This window comes from Coregonus clupeaformis, unplaced genomic scaffold (genome assembly GCF_020615455.1).
Source record: "Coregonus clupeaformis isolate EN_2021a unplaced genomic scaffold, ASM2061545v1 scaf0583, whole genome shotgun sequence".
Lineage (NCBI taxonomy): Eukaryota > Metazoa > Chordata > Actinopteri > Salmoniformes > Salmonidae > Coregonus > Coregonus clupeaformis.
In genome coordinates this window covers 180,958-200,802 of record NW_025534038.1, presented here as the reverse complement: position 1 = coordinate 200,802, position 19,845 = coordinate 180,958, and the positions used below count along the sequence as shown (strand labels likewise).

At 41.0% G+C, this 19,845-nt stretch overlaps 1 long non-coding RNA gene across 1 annotated transcript; it reads right to left on the bottom strand.

Annotated features, from left to right (window-relative positions):
* Nucleotides 1-5,223: 5,223 nt before the first annotated feature.
* LOC121559121 lies at nt 5,224-8,933 on the bottom strand. The gene is made up of 4 exons (XR_005998683.2): nt 8,789-8,933; nt 8,541-8,593; nt 5,568-5,667; nt 5,224-5,469 (listed from the first exon to the last, which is right to left on the bottom strand). It is a non-coding gene; the product is annotated as an uncharacterized LOC121559121 (long non-coding RNA).
* Nucleotides 8,934-19,845: the final 10,912 nt, after the last annotated feature.

Here is a 19,845-nt window from a genome sequence, read left to right as displayed (position 1 = left end):
AAAGGTCCAGTTGCCAGGACCACAAATACAAATTCCATCTAGACACCGTTACCCTAGAGCACACAAAAAACTATACATACCTCGGCCTAAACATCAGCGCCACAGGTAACTTCCACAAAGCTGTGAACGATCTAAGAGACAAGGCAAGAAGGGCCTTCTATGCCATTAAAAGGAACATAAAATTTGACATACCAATTAGGATCTGGCTAAAAATACTTGAATCAGTTATAGAACCCATTGCCCTTTGTGGTTGTGAGGTCTGGGGTCCGCTCACCAACCAAGAATTCACAAAATGGGACAAACACCAAATTGAGACTCTGCATGCAGAATTCTGCAAAAACATCCTCCGTGTACAACGTAAAACACCAAATAATGCATGCAGAGCAGAATTAGGCCAATACCCGCTAATTATCAAAATCCAGAAAAGAGCCGTAAAATTCTATAACCACTTAAAAGGAAGCGATTCCCAAACCTTCCATAACAAAGCCATCACCTACAGAGAGATGAACTTGGAGAAGAGTCCCCTAAGTAAGCTGGACCTGGGGCTCTGTTCACAAACACAAACAGACCCCACACAGCCCCAGGACGACAACAACAACAACAACACAATTAGATATTTATTGTTTGTTTCACTTTTGTTTACTATCTACTTCACTTGCTTTGGCAATGTTAACATATGTTTCCCATGCCAATAAAGCCCTTAAATTGAAATTGAATTGAATTGAAATTGAGAGAGAGCGAGAGCGAGAGAGAGAGCCTTGCTATTGAGAAAGGCCGCCGTAGGCAGACCTGGCTCTCAAGAGAAGACAGGCTATGTGCACACTGCCCACAAAATGAGGTGGAAACTGAGCTGCACTTCCTAACCTCCTGCCAAATGTATGACCATATTAGAGACACATATTTCCCTCAGATTACAGCGATCCACAAAGAATTCGAAAACAAACCCAAATTTGATAAACTCCCTTATCTACTAGGTGAAAAACCACAGTGTGCCATCACAGCTGCAAGATTTGTGACCTGTTGCCACAAGAAAAGGGCAACCAGTGAAGAACAAACACCATTGTAAATACAACCCATATTTATGTTTATTTATTTTCCCATTTGTACTTTAACTATTTGCACATTGTTACAACACTGTATATATACATAATATGACATTTGAAATGTCTTTATTCTTTTGAAACTTCTGAGTGTAATGTTTACTGTTAATATTTATTGTTTATTTCATTTTTGTTTACTATCTACTTCACTTGCTTTGGCAATGTTAACACACGTTTCCCATGCCAATAAAGCCCTTAAATTGAAATTGAATTGAAAATTGAGAGAGAGAGAGAGAGAGAGAGAGAGAGAGAGAGAGAGAGAGAGAGAGAGAGAGAGAGAAACTAGAAAGAGGGAAAACAGGCAAGACCAGATTCCCAAACATGACGGGATGTGACTCGGAGCATAGAGATCCTATTAAATTACAGTAAATAAAAGTATTGTAATAGCTAATTATAGGACTAGGACTATGAATACGTCACAGAAAAACACTGTTGGACAGCATTAAAGCTAGCATCCTTAATTGAAACAATAACAAAGCTGTCATCCCGGCTGTGTTTTGGTAAAAAGCTGAGGGATGGGCCTTGGAGAAATGTAAACACTCTCAAATTCATAGAAAGAGCTATGGATGCAAGGAACACCATCCATGATATCAAAATTATAGTTTTAACCATGTTTTGAGGCTATACAGTGTTTGTTTACATTTACATTGTTTTACAAACATTGGTGTAAAAAACGACAGTTAAACTAAGCTCATGCGGCATTTATAAGTTATATTCTTCAAGAATCAATGGGTATGAGTGTACAAAACATTAAGAACACCTGTTCTTTCCATGACATAGACTGACCAGGTAAATCCAGGTGAAAGCTATGATCCTTTATTGATGTCACTTGTTAAATCCACTTCAATCAGTGTAGATGAAGAGGAGACAGATTAAAGAAGGATTTTAAAGCCTTGAGACGTGGATTGTGTATGTGTGCCATTCAGAGGGTGAATGGGAAAGACAAAATATTTAAGTGCCTATTAAGGGGTATGGTAGTAGGTGCCAGGCACACCGATTTGTGTCAAGAACTGCAATGTTTTTTTTGTGTGTCAAGAACTGCAAGAATGGTCCACCACCCAAAGGACATCCAGCCAATGTTACACAACTGTGGGAAGCATTGGAGTCAACATGGGCCAGCACCTTGTGGAACGCTTGACACCTCGTAGAGTCCATGCCCTGACGAATTGAGGCTAAGGGTACAAAACATTAGGAACACCTTCCTAATATTGTGTTGCACCGCCTTTTGATGGACCATTCTTGATACACACGGGAAACTGTTGAGAGTGAAAAACCCAGCAGCGTTGCAGTTCTTGACACACTTAAACCGGTGCACCTGGCACCTAGTACCATACCCCGTTCAAAGTATATCATTAATTTATAGGTTCAAAAATGTATGTAGCAATCTAAGGATTCCAGCTTTAAGCAGAAATATTAATAACAATGTAATGATAGGAAAAAAATCACATGGCTATAAATTATAGGAACATAATGATGATGGTTAGTGATACTAGCTAATGGTTGCAACTGAAAAACAAAACAATGAACTTGCTAGAATTGACAAGCAGCATTGAATGGAAAATCACAAATGATAGTTGCTGCATGTTGATCAGATTCTTGCTCTGGGGAAAACCAACAAAGAGAGGTTCCTGGTAGTATGAGAAAGCTATCTCTTGACTGATCACTCTTTATGGAATGTTGTATAAACTAGGTTATACAACGGGTCTAAACCTGAATGCTGATTGGTTAAAACCACATTCCAGCCGGGGTGTATATTCCACAAGTTACCACTGGCTAAATCTATGACGTTAAAATGCCTATTTACTCTGTTCCATCTGACTGCACAATCCACTGTCTCATCAGCCCAGCCAGTCAATATATTAACTTGATCTCCACTTTAAAAAGCATCTAGACATTATCTCACATTTCTTTTAGACTAACATTTAGTTTTCAACATCGGAGATTTGTATAAACCTTGCTGTCTGTCTCTCCAACATTTGCAACATTGTTTCAATATTCAAATTCGATCTCCTGATGTCCCACAGTAATGACCTGCCGGCTTGGGTAGCAACCCTAGATTTGTGTCGGGACTATATCTTGTGGAAGGATGAAATAGTATTAATAAATTAATCAAAATAATGTTTTTAATGAAAATATGTAAATCATTATTTGAATATGTTGGTAACCCTTTGTTTAAAAGTGATAATGCCCTCGAAGCCGGCGTTTGGAGGATACATTGGCACGATTTGCCGGCCCTCGACTTCGTCTCGGCCTAACAACACCTGTGCCAATATATCCTCCAAACACCGGCTTCTCGGGTATTATCACTTAAATATAGGCCTACACAAAGACCAACTTCTGATGGGGAAGCAATAATGTCTGAAAAATTTTATGACGTCACATTTCAAACAATCATAATTGATTTCCTTCAGTAGGGGTGTCTTCTCAGGCCACCTTATGATGGAACATGCAGATTAAAAAAGCAAACGCACAAACGCCATTTTCAGAGGACATATCTTCTTTAAACACAACTGAACTATATCCATCTCACCGAAAGAATGAGTGTTAGCTAAAACGTGTGTATCATTGAACTAGGTGCTAGAGTTATTACAGCTAATAACACTGGCCTTTTTTCAGTAGAAAAAAACACTATATGAAAGTACAGTTTAACTGTGCATGATGTTTACCAAAAGGGCATCATTCTATTTTCAAACAGACTGTCATCAACTTACTGTCATCAACCAAAAAAAAAAAAAAAAAAAACCCAATGTTGTCTGTCTGGTTGAGCAGGATATAGCAAAGACTGTGCAGATTAAGACATTGTTTCAAGGAATACTCTTACTTTTGTAGACATTTACGTCATTTAGCAGACGCTCTTATCCAGAGCGACTTACAGTTAGGGAGTGCATACATTATTTATTTTTTGGCCCCCCATGGGAGTCGAACCCACAACCCTGGCGTTGCAAACGCCATGCCCTACCAACTGAGCTACACGGGACTACTGACCATTATACCATGACAGACTTCCAACAAGCATTACGCTTTACAAGAATACAGAAGTATAAACAAATGATTATGAAATCTAGTTAATGTGCATCCTGTGTTTTTTATGAGGGAAAACAATGTCCCAGAATGGCTATTCTTTAGCATAGAATGCCAAGTCACCAGGGCTGAACAAATAAACATAGCACATGCATGCAAGAAACATTGGACTTGAATATTACATATACATTGAATTATATGTATGCTTTTTGCAACATCAAATGTGGTCATAGACGTACGTGTTGCATTGCATTGACTGATACACCGGGCTTTTTGACCAAGACCTTACACCCTGTGAAAAGAAAGAGCAGAAAGCATATTTGAAGTCCCAGTGAAAAAGGAAGTGATGACGTTTATTTTTACCCTTCCAGTCAGCCTCATACACACACCCTTGCCCAAACAATGACATATCTCATGCATCAGCACACTTCTTAGAATAGGGATAGGCTTTTTGCCGGTAAAATTCATAGGGAAATACAATGTAACAATATATTACAAAACATACAGCAAATGCTTTGTCTTTTAAATTGATTAAAAAAATAAAATGACTTCAATCACTCAGTTTTCATTGTTGTAATATCATAAAAAGTTGACAAAATCATACTCATGGTTAATTAAAAAAAACCTAAGCATCTTGTATACCGAAGACAGGCACATGTTCAGATTCCACATAGTATCATTGTATTGTAACTCATTGTGTTACTTCAAACTAGGTGATCAAGAAAATGTAACCTGTAATTTAACAAACATTTCTAGAGATAGATATGTTTATTGTACATACATTGAGGAAGCAGATTGATTTAGTGCCACCTTGTGGACATAGGTAGTGCTGCTCAAAACAACTGAAAACAGATCATAATGTATTTACAATTATGTACAATTAGAGTCATTGATCCATCAATGGATACGTTTACAAAAAAGGAAAATACCAACACAAATGTTCTCTAATCACAACAAACTTTTGATTGCTTTGAGTCTGTCAGGTCTTTGTTTTTGCCACTGTATGAAATGCTATAGAACAGGGCTTGCATCCAAAACAGATGCTGAGGTTCCCGTATGACTTGAAAATAAGAATTGAAGATGGTGTGATTCCTTATTATAGATCCTCTGTCCTTTGAGTCTCAGAGCTCAGTCTCATTTCTCCACCTGCAGGTCAGGTCATCACTCATCATTGTCATTTGCATAGGCGGTCCTGTACTCTATCAACACCATCACAGGTCTATGGTTCCTTTGACTTTAAATGTCTTTGCTGATCGTTCGCTTGAGCGGAGTTCAAACTTGCTACCGTAGATATGGGAGACAAAGCCATCGATCTCCAGGGCAAACACGCTGTTTCGCTTGGGTATGACTGCAGAAGAAGGAGAGAGATAAGGAAGTAAATAGAATGGCAGTTTGGCAATTGAAAAACAGTTCAATAACAGCAGTACTGAAATATGGCGTACAAACCTTTCAGTTTGTCCTCCTTTGTGATGATTTTGAAGACGTTTCATCTCCTGCACTAGGATTCCTGTGGTGCCTACATACGAGGGGCATTTGGACCTGGCCACTGTTTCACACACCCAAAAACATTGGTGATGATTACATAGACATGATTATATACAATGTGACATAGATGTGCTAATTAAGGTCCTGAAGACTGGCATCGATTAGTGACAGTAACAGCTAAAGTGTTTTGACCAAATAAACAAGCTCTAACCTGTAAGAATGGCACCATGAAAATCAGCCTTCAAAAGCCTCTGCTGAATTGTCTGTGGGTTGCTTCAACATACATTTAATTTCATTAGGATCTAACATTCTAGCCAAACAAAAGGCAGAACATACAAAAAGCTTTTGATGCTCTGGTTTCAGCTGAAAGACCTTCATCTCCCTCCTCTGTTTTGCATTGAGACCCTTAGTTCTCTTCTTTTTCTTCTTCTCCTTTTTATTTTTAGCATACTTTAGAACCACAGCTTTGCGAAGCATGAAGTCGCCGATTTCCTTCTCGCTCATACCCGGTAAACTGTTCTTCAGAAAGCCATTTGTGAACGTCTCTGCCTGCTTATCACTCTGAGACTGTATGGGCACCAGAACAGACATATCCCATCATGAGACAATTATAACTAACAGGCTAGTGTCGTAGTAAATATAAAATGTTATAGCTTGGTCTGACTAAAATCTTGTGCATGACCCATTTTGTGTTAGGCGTTTGTTTTCAATCAATGCTGTTCCTATGCAAGAACAATGGACAGAGGACCATATCTTGTCAAGGACAACACCCACGCCACAGGCCACAATCACTGATTGCTCCCCACGAGTTTTTCCCTTGAGACATACACATTCACACACACATCTCCATGCATACGCACACTCATTCTCATGCCTCCCGAGTTCTTTGCTCTGTGGACGCACACACACACAAACTGCACTTCTTTCTACTGGTCGGGTGCCAAGGGCAGAGGACTCTGCCGTGCACCAATGGGGCTTCTGCTCTGGACAGAGCAGACCCGCCTCCTACGCCTCGGGAACCAATCAAGGGACTAGAAGAAGGACCCCTTTCCTCTATGTTACATTGTATAAAGTAATGCTGTAAACTCTGTTTTTGATCCTTCTCAACTGTCTCCATAAGAGGCAATTGATTGGGTCCATGCATTGGGCCCATGCATGTAGCTTGAGCAGTACCAGCTATCTCTGTGTTTAATAAACTGCCTTTTGCTTAAGCATATTCCTCTCTGTCTAGCGTCGTTGGTTTTGTACTTCCTCTCCTTATGGTTTCACCAACACTAGTTAGGCTATCTTGTCTGCACAACTGAAAACAGTTAGGCTATGTGATGGCATATTTAAGTGATAATGGTAATGCCCGAGAAGCCGGTGTTTGGAGGATATATTCGCTGAGGGCCGGCAAACCGTGCCAATATATCCTCCAAACACTGGCTTCGAGGGCATTATCACTTTTATACAACGGGTTACCAACATATTCAAATTCAAAAAAAAGATTGACATATTTTCATTAAAAATGTTATTTTTTATGAATTTATTCATACTATTACATCCTTCCACAAGATGTAGTCCCCGACACAAATCTAGGGTTGCTACCCAAGCCGGCTGGTCGTTCGTTCTATCGGTTCAGTTGCCAGAGAAGCGACCCAGTCGTTCAGTCTTTTTGTCCTGTATTTATGGACGTGACCCATGGACGTGACCCAGTCGTTCGTTCTAAATGTTCCATTGCCATACTGGCTGGCAACGTTCTTATCCCTTGCTTGCTTGCTAGCTAGCCAACTATGGCTAACTTACAGTCACGTCAAAAAGTGCAGCCAGAATAACAGCAAAGTAGCTGCAATTTGCATTTGTTTAAGCTGTTTTCTAGTGACATTTATTTGGATACATCTGTAAAAATGAGCTAATGAGGCGTGATTTCACCTAGCATAGAAAATGTGCTCACTAGTCAGGACAACGTTGTTCAGAGGAGCTAGCCAACAACACAGCTAACACAATCACTTCAAACTGAAGCTGGAAAGACTGCAAACTAGCTGCACTTCGTTTTACCTTTTTTTTCAATTGACATTTCTTTGTTTATATCCATAAAAATGATGCCAGGTGATTAATGATTTCGACTGGCTAAGAAACACTGCCTGCCTGTCTAGTCCCTACTCATGACACGTTCATTACTATGGGACAGCTGGAGATCGAATTTGAATATTGAAACAATGTTGTAAATGCCGGAGAGCCAGACAGCAAGGTGTATAAAAATCTCCGCTGTTGAAAACTAAATGTTAGTCTAAAAGAAATGTCTAGTTGTTTTTTATAGTGGAGATCAAGTTTATAAATTGCCTGGCTGGACTGATGAGACATTGGATTGTGCAGTCAGATGGAACAGAGTAAATAGGCATTTTAATGTCATAGATTTAGCCGGTGGTAATTTGTGGAATAGACACTGGCTGAAATGTGGTTTTAACAAATCAGCATTCACGATTAGACCCACACTTGTATAATTTAGCAATAAGGGTCTAGGGGGTGTGGTATATGGCCAACATACCATGGCTAAGGACTGTTCTTAAGCAGGACACAAAGCGGAGTGCCTGGATACAGCCCTTAGCCGTGGTATACTGGCCATATACCACAAACCCCCGAGGTGCCTTATTGCTATTATAAACTGGTTACCAACGCAATTAGAGCAGTAAAAATAAATAATTTGTCATACCCGTGGTATACGTTCTGATATACCACAGCTTTCAGCCAATCAGAATTCAAGGCTCAAACCACCCAGTTTATAATGGTGAATATTTGAAAGAGTGACTGTTAGCTAGATCCTAACAGCAGACTACCTTGCTGCAGTGGAAGGCTTTATAAATGCCTGTCTCAGGTTTTCGTGTCCAACCTACTTCCTGGCTACATAATGGTAGCTAACACATCAGTATCACATTAGTACAGTAGGATACCCACCACTATCCCCAGAATGTGTCCCTGATCAGGAGGTAGGCTAGCCTGCACGAGTCCTAGAAGATAAGAGAACAAATGTTATGTTATCAGTCAGCATTTTACCAAATATTGTGAGATGTAGCTAGGAACAACACATATGCTAAGTAGCCAACGTTAGCTAAACGTGTAGCTAGCTAATCTTTAAATTATGAACAACGAATGGATCCATGTGAGTAACAGTTAGTTTAGAAAAGAAAGGTTAGGATACTCACCCTCCATATTTCCCCTGGTATGCATGTATGTCTGTAGAAGTCCCAGCCACAGCTCCAGTTGTAATAGCTAGCTAGCGTTCAACTTGTCAATGCATGTATACACGAAAACACATGGGACTACCGTACGCAGGCGCACAGCTTTAACACTGACGTTGCCCGGAGAGAGGCTATGGATAGTGCTATCTGGGATCCTTGAGACGTACCTACCCTAAACCTAGCCCTTGATCATGGATATCTGTTCCATTACATTACACATAAGAGTCATTGGACGAACGCGTCATCTGTATGGTGGCGTTTTGTTAAGAGCACCAATACTTGATCTGAACATTAACACGCATCGCTTGCGGTCATAGCCGCATGAAGTAGGGGTGCTGCAGCACCCCCTGAAAAATAAGAAAAAAAAATATATATATATAACACTAAAGTAGTGCACTGGGCTTTTACTAGTCCTGTATTAGTGGTATAGCCTTCTGAAAATGTGTGCGAATGCCATTATATCAGAGAAGAAGAAGAAGAAGAAGAAGAAGAAGAAGAAGAAGAAGAAGAAGACCTCCAGAAACATGTTGTCGCTGAAAAATACTGTCGGCTGCAACTGGTTAAAACAGTGTACAGTAAGTATATATTTTGCATTTGCGAAATTATTTTGATGTAATATAAAAACAAAGAGCTTTATGTTTCTAGAACCATATTGCAATTTAGAATCGATTCATGTTTAGATGGAGTATTTGGCTGTTTTGGCTGCCAGAGCCAGTCTACCTCTGAAGATATCATAAGGTCCTTGGACCATAAGGAGTAATGGTAGGCTCCTTAAGAGTGCATATTGGGCTACTCTAAACCCTAACCTAACCTAACCTTAACCCTTACCCAAACCTTAACCATAACCCTTACCAAACCCTAACTTATCCCATACCTTAAAGGGGAATGGAAACACTTTAGGAAGTAAATCTAAGCAAAGAGATGTATTTCATACCACTAATACTAAACATGTGCATTTAACATAAAAACATCTCTATATTTCGTATTTTGATCGTCAACAAGGTTTATTTGAGCTATGTTCAGCGCCATTTTAAATTGCCATAGTAACGACTGATGCCAGTGCGTCACTGGCAGGAATCATCAAATTGTCTGTGGTATTGAGTTTTCGCGTGGAGTGAATCGAAGACAGTGAGGTTAGGTGTGGACAACGAAGATGGCAACAACAAGTAGTAATTCAAACATTAATTGTATAGCGCCAGGCTGTATGAATTGGCTCCAAAACAATCCCTCGGTAAACTACCATCGGCTGCCCAAGGACCCACAACTTTTGAAGAAGTGGCTCCATGTCATGAAGAGGAAGGACATGCCAGGTCGAGCTAGCAGGATCTGCAGACAGCACTTCGCGGAGGCAGACTTCGCGATGAAGGGCATTTTCGATGCGGCATCCGGGAGTTTCCGAATGGAAAGGAGTCATAGGCCTACATTGAAGCCCTCTGCTTGCGCTTCCATTTTAAATGTCGAGGGTTATGGTGTAGGGGTTACAGACCGACCATCATCAACATCGCTGACTTCGGAGTCGAGCATGCAATGGAGCCTGAGATAACGTTAACTGGTCATGACTGTTGTTGACTAGTCTAGCATTAGACACTGGACAACTTTGTTGCAACTAGCTAATTGTGTCTGAAGTGTTTTGTGTAACACCCCCCAGCAAATAATGTTAGCAAGCAACTCAACTGCAACTAAAATTGCAACACAGTTTATCTGTGTACCCCTGTTATTAGGCAGTTACTGTAGCTAGCTTCTACCTCAGATAGTCAAAGTACTGTAATACATTTTGTTGACAGATTTGTTTTTGTAATATTTTGTTAGCTCCACCTCATTTAGCTAGACTGAAGTTGACATAGCTAATGTTTGCTGAAAAATAAATGTCCCTGTATTGCTGTGTGTGTGTGTGTGTGTGTGTGTGTGTGTGTGTGTGTGTGTGTGTGTGTGTGTGTGTGTGTGTGTGTGTGTGTGTGTGTTGACAAAGCATACAAGACAGGTAGTTTATTAATGCCAACTGAAATATTTGGGTTCAGTTGTCTTAAAAAAACGTTTGTTTTCAGGATGACATCTTCATCCCTGAAAAGGTTTTCATCCTGGAGGACACTGTGCAAGAGGCAGAGGAGGTACATGCAAATCCATGTTATTTCTAAGGCTATTGTTTATTTCAAGACACAATCTGTCATCCCTGATGCCATTTTGGATATAAAATGGACAAGTGCCTTGCAAAAAAATTCATCCCCCTTGGCGTTTTTCCTATTTTGTTGCATTACAACCTGTAATTTAAATGGATTCTTATTTGGATTTCATGTAATGGACATACACAAAATAGTCCAAATTGGTGAAGTGAAATGAAAAAAATAACTTATTTCAAATAAATAAATAACGGAAAAGTGGTGCGTGCATATGTATTCACCCCTTTTGCTATGAAGCCCCTAAATAAGATCTGGGGCAACCAATTACCTACAGAAGTCACATAATTAGTTAAATAAAGTCCACCTGTGTGTAATCTAAGTGTCACATGATCTGTCACATGATCTCAGTATATATACACCTGTTCTGAAAGGCCCCAGAGTCTGCAACACCACTAAACAAGGGGCACCACCAAGCAAGCGGCACCATGAAGACCAAGGAGCTCTCCAAACAGGTCAGGAACAAAGTTGTGGAGAAGTACAGATCAGGGTTGGGTTCTAAAAAAATATCTGAAACTTTGAACATCCCACGGAGCACCATTAATGGAAAGAATATGGCACCACAACAAACCTGCCAAGAGAGGGCCGCCCACCAAAACTCACAGACCAGGCAAGGAGGGCATTAATCAGAGAAGCAACAAAGACACCAAAGATAACCCTGAACGAGCTGCAAAGCTCCACAGCGGAGATTGGAGTATCTGTCCATAGGACCACTTTAAGCCGTACACTCCACAGAGCTGGGCTTTACGGAAGAGTGGCCAGAAAAAAGCCATTGCTTAAAGAAAAAAATAAGTAAACACGTTTGGTGTTTGCCAAAAAGCATGTGGGAGACTCCCCAAACATATGGAAGAAGGTACTCTGGTCAGATGAAACAAAAATTGAGCTTTTTGGCCATCAAAGAAAACGCTATGTCTGGCACAAACCCAACACCTCTCATCACACCGAGAACACCATGTTGTTGGATGGATGTTTTTCATCAGCAGGGACTGGGAAACTGGTCAGAATTTAAGGAATGATGGATGGTGTGAGTGTTCCTGTTCTGCGGTGGAGAAGAGGTCCATCGGGACCATCACTAAAGAGCTCGGGGCCCAGCTAGATTGCACTCACGACCATCCGTATACAACCGAGTCCTGCCCCTATACACCACAGATGGAGCTGACGGAGAGTGAGATCAGTGAAGACCATAACTCGCTGTATGAACCTGAGAGCTCAGAATCACAGAGCGAGCCAAGATATTTACATTTACATTTACGTCATTTAGCAGACGCTCTTATCCAGAGCGACTTACAAATTGGTGCATTCACCTTATAGCCAGTGGGATAACAACTTTACAATATGTAATTATTATTATTATTATCATTATTATTATTATTATTTTTTTTGGGGGGGGGTAAGGGGGGGTTGAAGGATTACTTTATCCTATCCCAGGTATTCCTTAAAGAGGTGGGGTTTCAAGTGTCTCCGGAAGATATACTATCAATCACTTTGGGGGAGTGGGCTGGTGTTCCGAAAATGGAGAAGGAGCAGGCCAATCAACAGCGAATTCAAAGATACACCCATCCATAAAGGGAATCGGAGTGGAATTGTTTTTCCACTGAATTTTTTACCTGTTTCAACAGATGTGCTACCTTGTCTCGGTCCTGCTTTTACAACTCTCTCTCTCTGAAGCTATGAATGCTCAGCTATGAAAAGCCAACTGACATTTGCTCCTGTTGCACCCTCTATAACCACTGTGGTGATTATTTTGATGTAAAAATAGCTTTTGTAAAATACATTTGATTGATTGATTGTTTGCTGTGCTGGATGCTGTGTATTCACTAACTGTCTGAGTGATGGGACATTTTTATAGTGTCTGTAACATATTTTGGTGTGCATTTAATCTGCATCTTAACTTCTTAAAGTGGCAAACAGCAGTAAAAACAATAACAGGGACTCCCTGTTCCTCTTTCGGTAAAAAGCTGAGGGATGGGACTGGAGAAATGTAACCACTCTCAAATTCATAGACAGAGCTATAGATGCAAGGACTAACCATCCATGACATCAAAATTGCAATCCTGTTTCTATGATCTGTTTCCACTACCATGTACCCAGTTCGCTTTGGATAAAGGCGTCTCCTTAATGGCATATATTATTAAAGTCTACTTTGACTTAGCTGCCCAGTGTAGTTACCATTCCTTTCCAATAGATGGCAGCCTTTTAAATGTTAACTTCAATGGTGTGACGTCAGAGTTGGGACGTCCCAAGGAATCCGTTTAGACATTTTGAAGAGGCTTTACAGCCATGCCTGGTGCCCAAATTGATGACGTAGATCGTACAGCGAGAGTGAGTGGAGATGAACGGATTCTGTTCAGTCAGTCATCCTTACTCCATATGAGCCCTTCCCAGCTAGGTGGGTAATATGAGTAAGTAATCTGAGTAATTGTTAGTATTATTTTTTTTTTACAAAAATGTTGACATAATGCAGTAGTTGTACATTTTCGGTGAAAATCACTACAATAAATGTGCTTTAGCTGTCACCCATGCCAGAATCCAGGGGCGCAACTTTGGTTTTAGAAGTGGGGGGGGGGGGACAATATAATTATATATATATATATATATATATATATATATACAGTACCAGTCAAAGGTTTGGACACACCTACTCATTCCAGGGTTTTTCTTTATTATTACTATTTTCTACATTGTAGAATAATAGTGAAGATATCAAAACTATGAAATAACACATATGGAATCATGTAGTAACCCGAAAAGTGTTAAACAAATCAAAATATATTTTATATTTGAGATTCTTCAAATAGCCACCCTTTGCCTTGATGATAGCTTTGCACACTCTCGGCATTCTCCAAACCCGGCTTCACCTGGAATGCTTTTCCAACAGTCTTGAAGATGTTCCCACATATGCTGAGCACTTGTTGGCTGCTTTTCCTTCACTCTGCGGTCCGACTCATCCCAAACCATCGCAATTGGGTTGAGGTCGGGGGATTGTGGAGGCCAGGTCATCTGATGCAGCACTCCATCACTCTCCTTCTTGGTCAAATAGCCCTTACATAGCCTGGAGGTGTGTTGGGTCATTGTCTTGTTGAAAAACAAATGATAGTCCCACTAAGCCCAAACCAGATAGGATGGCGTATCACTGCAGAATGCAGTGGTAGCCATGCTGGTTAAGTGTGCCTTGAATTCTAAATAAATCACAGACAGTGTCACCAGCAAAGCACCCCCACACCATAATACCTCCTCCATGCTTTATGGTGGGAAATACACATGCGGAGATCATGTCACGGCCGTCTACGGAAGGAGTGGACCAAAGCGCAGCGTTTGTAGCGAACATGACTTTATTAAAGTTAAAGTGCACGAACGAGAAAACAATAAACAATGACGGATAGTGAAGTCCTCAGTACACAGACTGAAACATGGAACAAAAACCCACAACCCTAAGGTGAACACTGACAGTTTAAATATGGCTCCCAATCAGAGATAACGAGCCGATAGCTGACACTCGTTACCTCCGATTGGGAGTCACATGACGAGACAAGACACTACAACCAAAACCAAACACAACCAAATGAACACACCCTATACCCAACACAACCAAATGAATACACCCTGGCTCAAACTACACAGTCCCGGAGCCAGAGCGTGACAGATCATCCGTTCACCCACACCGCGTCTCACAAAGACACGGCGGATGGAACCAAAAATCTTCAATTTGGAGACCAGACCAAAAGACAAATTTCCACCGGTCTAATGTCCTTTGCTTGTGTTTCTTGGCCCAAGCAAGTCTCTTCTTCTTATTGGTGTCCTTTAGAAGTGGTTTCTTTGCAGCAATTCGACCATGAAGGCCTGATTCACACAGTCTCATCTGAACAGTTGATGTTGAGATGTGTCTGTTACTTGAACTCTGTGAAGCATTTATTTGGGCTGCAATTTCTGAGACTGGTAACTCTAATGAACTTATCCTCTGCAGCAGAGGTAACTCTGGCTCTTCCATTCCTGTGGCGGTCCTCAAGAGAGCCAGTTCCATCATAGCGCTTGATGGTTTTAGCGACTGCACTTGAAGAGCCATTGTTTAATGTATGCATGGGTCCCCTGTAGCTCAGTTGGTAGAGCATGGCGCGTACAACGCCAGGGTTGTGGGTTCGTTTCCCACGGGGGGCCAGTATAAAAATATATGCACTCACTAACTGTAAGTCGCTCTGGATAAGAGCGTCTGCTAAATGACTAAAATGTAAGAAACGTTCAAAGTTTTGAAATGTTCCGTATTGACTGACCTTCATGTCTTAAAGTAATGATGGACTGTTGTTTCTCTTTGCTTATTTGAGTTGTTCTTGCCATAATATGGACATGGTCTTTTACCAAATAGGGCTATCTTCGGTATACCCCCCCCTACCTTGTCACAACACAACTGATTGGCTCAAACGCATTAAGAAGGAAATAAATTCCACAAATTAACTTTTAAGAAGGCACACCTGTTAATTTAAATGCATTCCAGGTGACTATATCATGACGCTGGTTGAGAGAATGCCAAGATTGTGCAAACCTGTCATCAAGCCAAAGGATGGCTATTTGAAGAATCTGAAATATAAAATATATTTTGATTTGTTTAACACTTTTTTGGTCACTACATAATTCCATATGTGTTATTTCATAGTTTTGATGTCTTCACTATTATTGTACAATAAAGAAAAACCCTTGAATGAGTAGGTGTTCTAAAACTTTTGACCGGTACTGTATGTAAATAGTAAAGTACTGTATGTTGTCTGTAATGTATTTTTTGTTATGTGTCGGACCCCAGTGAGACTAGCTGTTGCCATTGGCGTCGGCTAATGGGGATCCTAATAAATGTAATCAAAATCAAATCAAATCAAATCAAATGGGGAGCGGCGGTGAACAGCAATCTTTCCACAGATTTTCAATGGCATTCAAGTCTGGGCTTTGGCTGGGCCACTCAAGGGCTTTCACATTCTTGTTCTGAAGCTACTCCAGCATTGCTTTGGCTGTATGCTTGGGGTCATTGTCCTGTTGGAACGTAAATCTTTGCCCCAGTCTAAGGTCGAAAGCACTCTGAAGCAGATTCTCATCAACGATTTGCCTATATTTGGATCCATTAATTGTTCTCTTTATCCTTACCAGTCTCCCAGTCCCTGCCACTGAAAAGCATCCCCATAGCATTATGCTGCAACCACCGTGCTTCACGGTAGGGATGGTGTTAAGGCGGCTACAAGCTCCACTCAGTTGATCTACGTGCATGCACGTTTTTTGGGGAGGCAGTGGACACTTTTCGTTTTTTGGGAGGAGACAGTGGACACTTTTCGTTGTGTTCCACCCAGAGAGGAAGTCCGCCTTGTGTAGTGTATATCCGCTACTCAGGAGAAGGAAAAAAATAGACTCAGAAAATGGCAACTTCGTCCACTGAACACTACAAGAGGGGACAATGGAGAATACACGTCTCTTGTTCAACCTATGCAAACCACTGACGAGGAAAGACATTTTCAATATTTTCGGATGTTGGATGCCAGATTTTGCGACTTGCTTCAGCGGCTTGCCCTTCACATCTCGCACGAGAGAACTCACAGCTTGCCTGTAAGTGCTGCAGAAAGGCTGTCTGTGACCCTTTGGTTTTTGGTGAGTGGCAGCACACATCAAAGTATTGCTGCGAGTTATAATATAAGCTAGGAATCTCAACAGTTTGTGCCATCGTCACAGAAGTGTGCCAGGCTATCTGGCATGTCCGAAAATAGGAATTTGTTGCTTATCCCTCCGTGGCACAATGGGCAGAAATCGACAGACGTTTTGGGGATCGTTGGAATTATCCGTTTTGTGCAGGAGCTGTCGATGGTCCTGATGACAGTCTGAGATGCAAGGTACCGACCATATCCAGGTAAGATACGCTAAATACATGTGACTATATACATATGATGGGAAAATTAAATAAAAGTGATCTGGCATCCCAATAAGAGGATGGGGGCCTATGTCCAAAGCATACACAGATGTTACAGTACACATTTGATAGCCTTTATGTTCCTGTTCAATACTAATTGAAATACTTATTTTATTCAATGGTTCGTCTGGCCTTGATGAAGCCAAGTAGATCTACAACTACTTCCACTCAAGAGCCAGAAGAATTTCAGAGAACTGCTTTGGGATCCTTGCTGCAAGATGGAGGAAACTAGGATGAGCCCTTGAGGTTGCCCCAGAGAAAGCTGAGACCATTGTGAAGGCCTGCGTGACCTTCCACAACTACCTTTGCACCACAGACACTGACAACACAGATTCATCAACACGGTACATCCACCCCACATTTGTTGACCACTCCACACCCACTGCGGACCTGCTTCCAGTAGAGTGGAGACAGGTGGTACAAGGGGACACCAGCTTCCAGGTTCCAAGAAACATGTCGGCAGACAGGGCAACCAGAGTTGCTATAGATGTGCGCAACAACCTCAAGGACTACTTCCTCACATCAGCAGGTCAAGTGTCTTTCCAGGATGCTGTTATCACACGTGGCACCCTACAGTAAATGTTGGAGTGTGGTTTGAAAAACATGTGCACACATATCTTCTCTTCTTCTGGGTGATCACTGTTTGTGTCAGGTTGTGAGCTACACCCTTGGTTTTGCTGTTTGGATTTTGCTGTTTTTCTTATTCACGCTTTACAAATCACAATAAAGAGTACTATAATGACAGTCACTTCATCTTTGTTTTAGTTTTTCATATCTTTTTTTGGGAGGCTAGACCCTCAAGACATTTACCTAACCTTGTGTTATGTGTAGTGGCCTTTCAATGAGAACGTTCCTACTATGGTAAATGGGTGAGAGTAGCTGTCCAGCTGTAGACAATAAGGCTAGACCCTCAAGACATGAACCTCATCTACATAGCTCATGTACACAGCAGTACAAATTTACTGAGTGACTGATTCAAAACAGTAGTTTTTTCTGCCACAAGTACAAATAACTAGACAAATAGATTTGCAGACCTTTTAGATATGTATTTACTATCACAGGTGAAAAGTGTGATGAAAGGGGAAATAAGAGAAAAAACGAAGTAAAACACCAGTAACATGAATGAGGGAATAAGTACAAAAAACATGCATAAAACCCCCCAGTAAATTACCCACCACGCTAATGTATGAATAAGAAAAGAAAAAGCACACACCAACAGTTTTTGGGGTGAGACAAACAGGAGAATTTGATCAGCAGGAATAGACACCATCCATGGTAGCATGATGTCGTAGACGGCCTTTGCTGGACACTGTTTCTGTACCTGCCATTTCTTTAAGTCATCCACCCGCTGCATAATGTCAGTGTCCAAAGGATCCTCAGCTGTCTTCCTCTTCCGGCCATTGGAGCTGGGTCGAGAAGATGGGGTGGAGGTTGATGGAGTTGTAGGGCAGAGAGCATGGGTGCATCTGGACGGTGGTTTGGGCGTTGGGGAGAGGGGCCGGAGAGGTGATGAACCAGGCTGGGGAGATGATGAATCAAGGGGCAATGAACCACCTGTAGATGGGCCCTCTCTGGACTGTCCAAAACACCACCCCACTCCAACACCTACAAGCAGATGGTGAATACATTAGAATACAATGCAAGCAATCTTAAAACATCTCCATGGGCTCCTTTGAGTTAAAATGTTTACCCAAAATAACTGATTTCATAAATATCTCAATCTAATTAACACACACACAACACACTGTCTGTTTTCTGATGGTTGAACTAGCCGTGCTAATCATTATGATAACACAGGCACTGAATATTTACCCAATTTCTCCCATCCACAAAAGAGCTGATTTCACATGTTCTAACTAGGTCTACTAAACATAAGATAACTAACACACTGACTGTACAAAAGGGCTCGGCTGCATGACGAGTACATACCGTATCTGGCATACAGTATGTGACTGACCGTCTCGTTTCGGTCTTATGTAGTCAAAATTGTGTTTTTTTACATTGGATAAAAGTAGAGACTCAGAGCTAGAAAATGGTATATCATACACTGCAGTTGAGGAACAATGGGAAAGTAATTCTGCTTTGAAAGTTGATCAACTTGTAACCCCACTTTTGAGAAAATGGCCCTTGAATGTTTTGGTACACCTATTAGAGAGCTCTTCTTTGTTAACACCCATTCAACATTGTTCACACCCTCTTAAGTCTTAGCCCCACCCATCTCTTTAAGAATTCACATGTGAGGCCATGTGGTAAACACACGCTATATCAAATTATTTGTCACATGCACAGGATACAGAAGTTGTAAATGGTACAGTGAAGTGGTTACTTGCATAGTAGCAACATCAAAAACAGAAAGTGTCCAGATAAAAATATTTTATAAATATTTTATCATTATTAGATGACGCTTACCCGACACACTTGTCTAAATTGATGGGTCATGTGAAGGAAATGCTATAACCACCCCCCAGCCACATCTAGCTAAGTGGATTGGTCACTATTGTCCAGACATGTACACATGTTCATGAAATACAATAGATGGCCGTAATCACCCCCAGACACACCTGGCTAATTTGATGGGTCATGTAATAATCTGTCTGAAGTGGAGTCTGTTGTTTAGACATTTTTTTTTTACATTTTAGTCATTTAGCAGACGCTCTTATCCAGAGCAACTTACAGTTAGTGAGTGCATACATTTTCATACTTGCCCCCCTGTAGCTAGCTAGGTAGCTAGCTAGCTAAACAATGAACCGGCATAATCCCAACTCATACTACTACCAATACAAACATTGTCATAGCTGTAGTATGAATCTGCAGGTAGCTATAGCTAACAAACTAGGTTCAATATTAGCTAGCTAACATTAGGCTATAACTAGCAATGCAAATTGATTTTCTGATTCAAATAATATTAC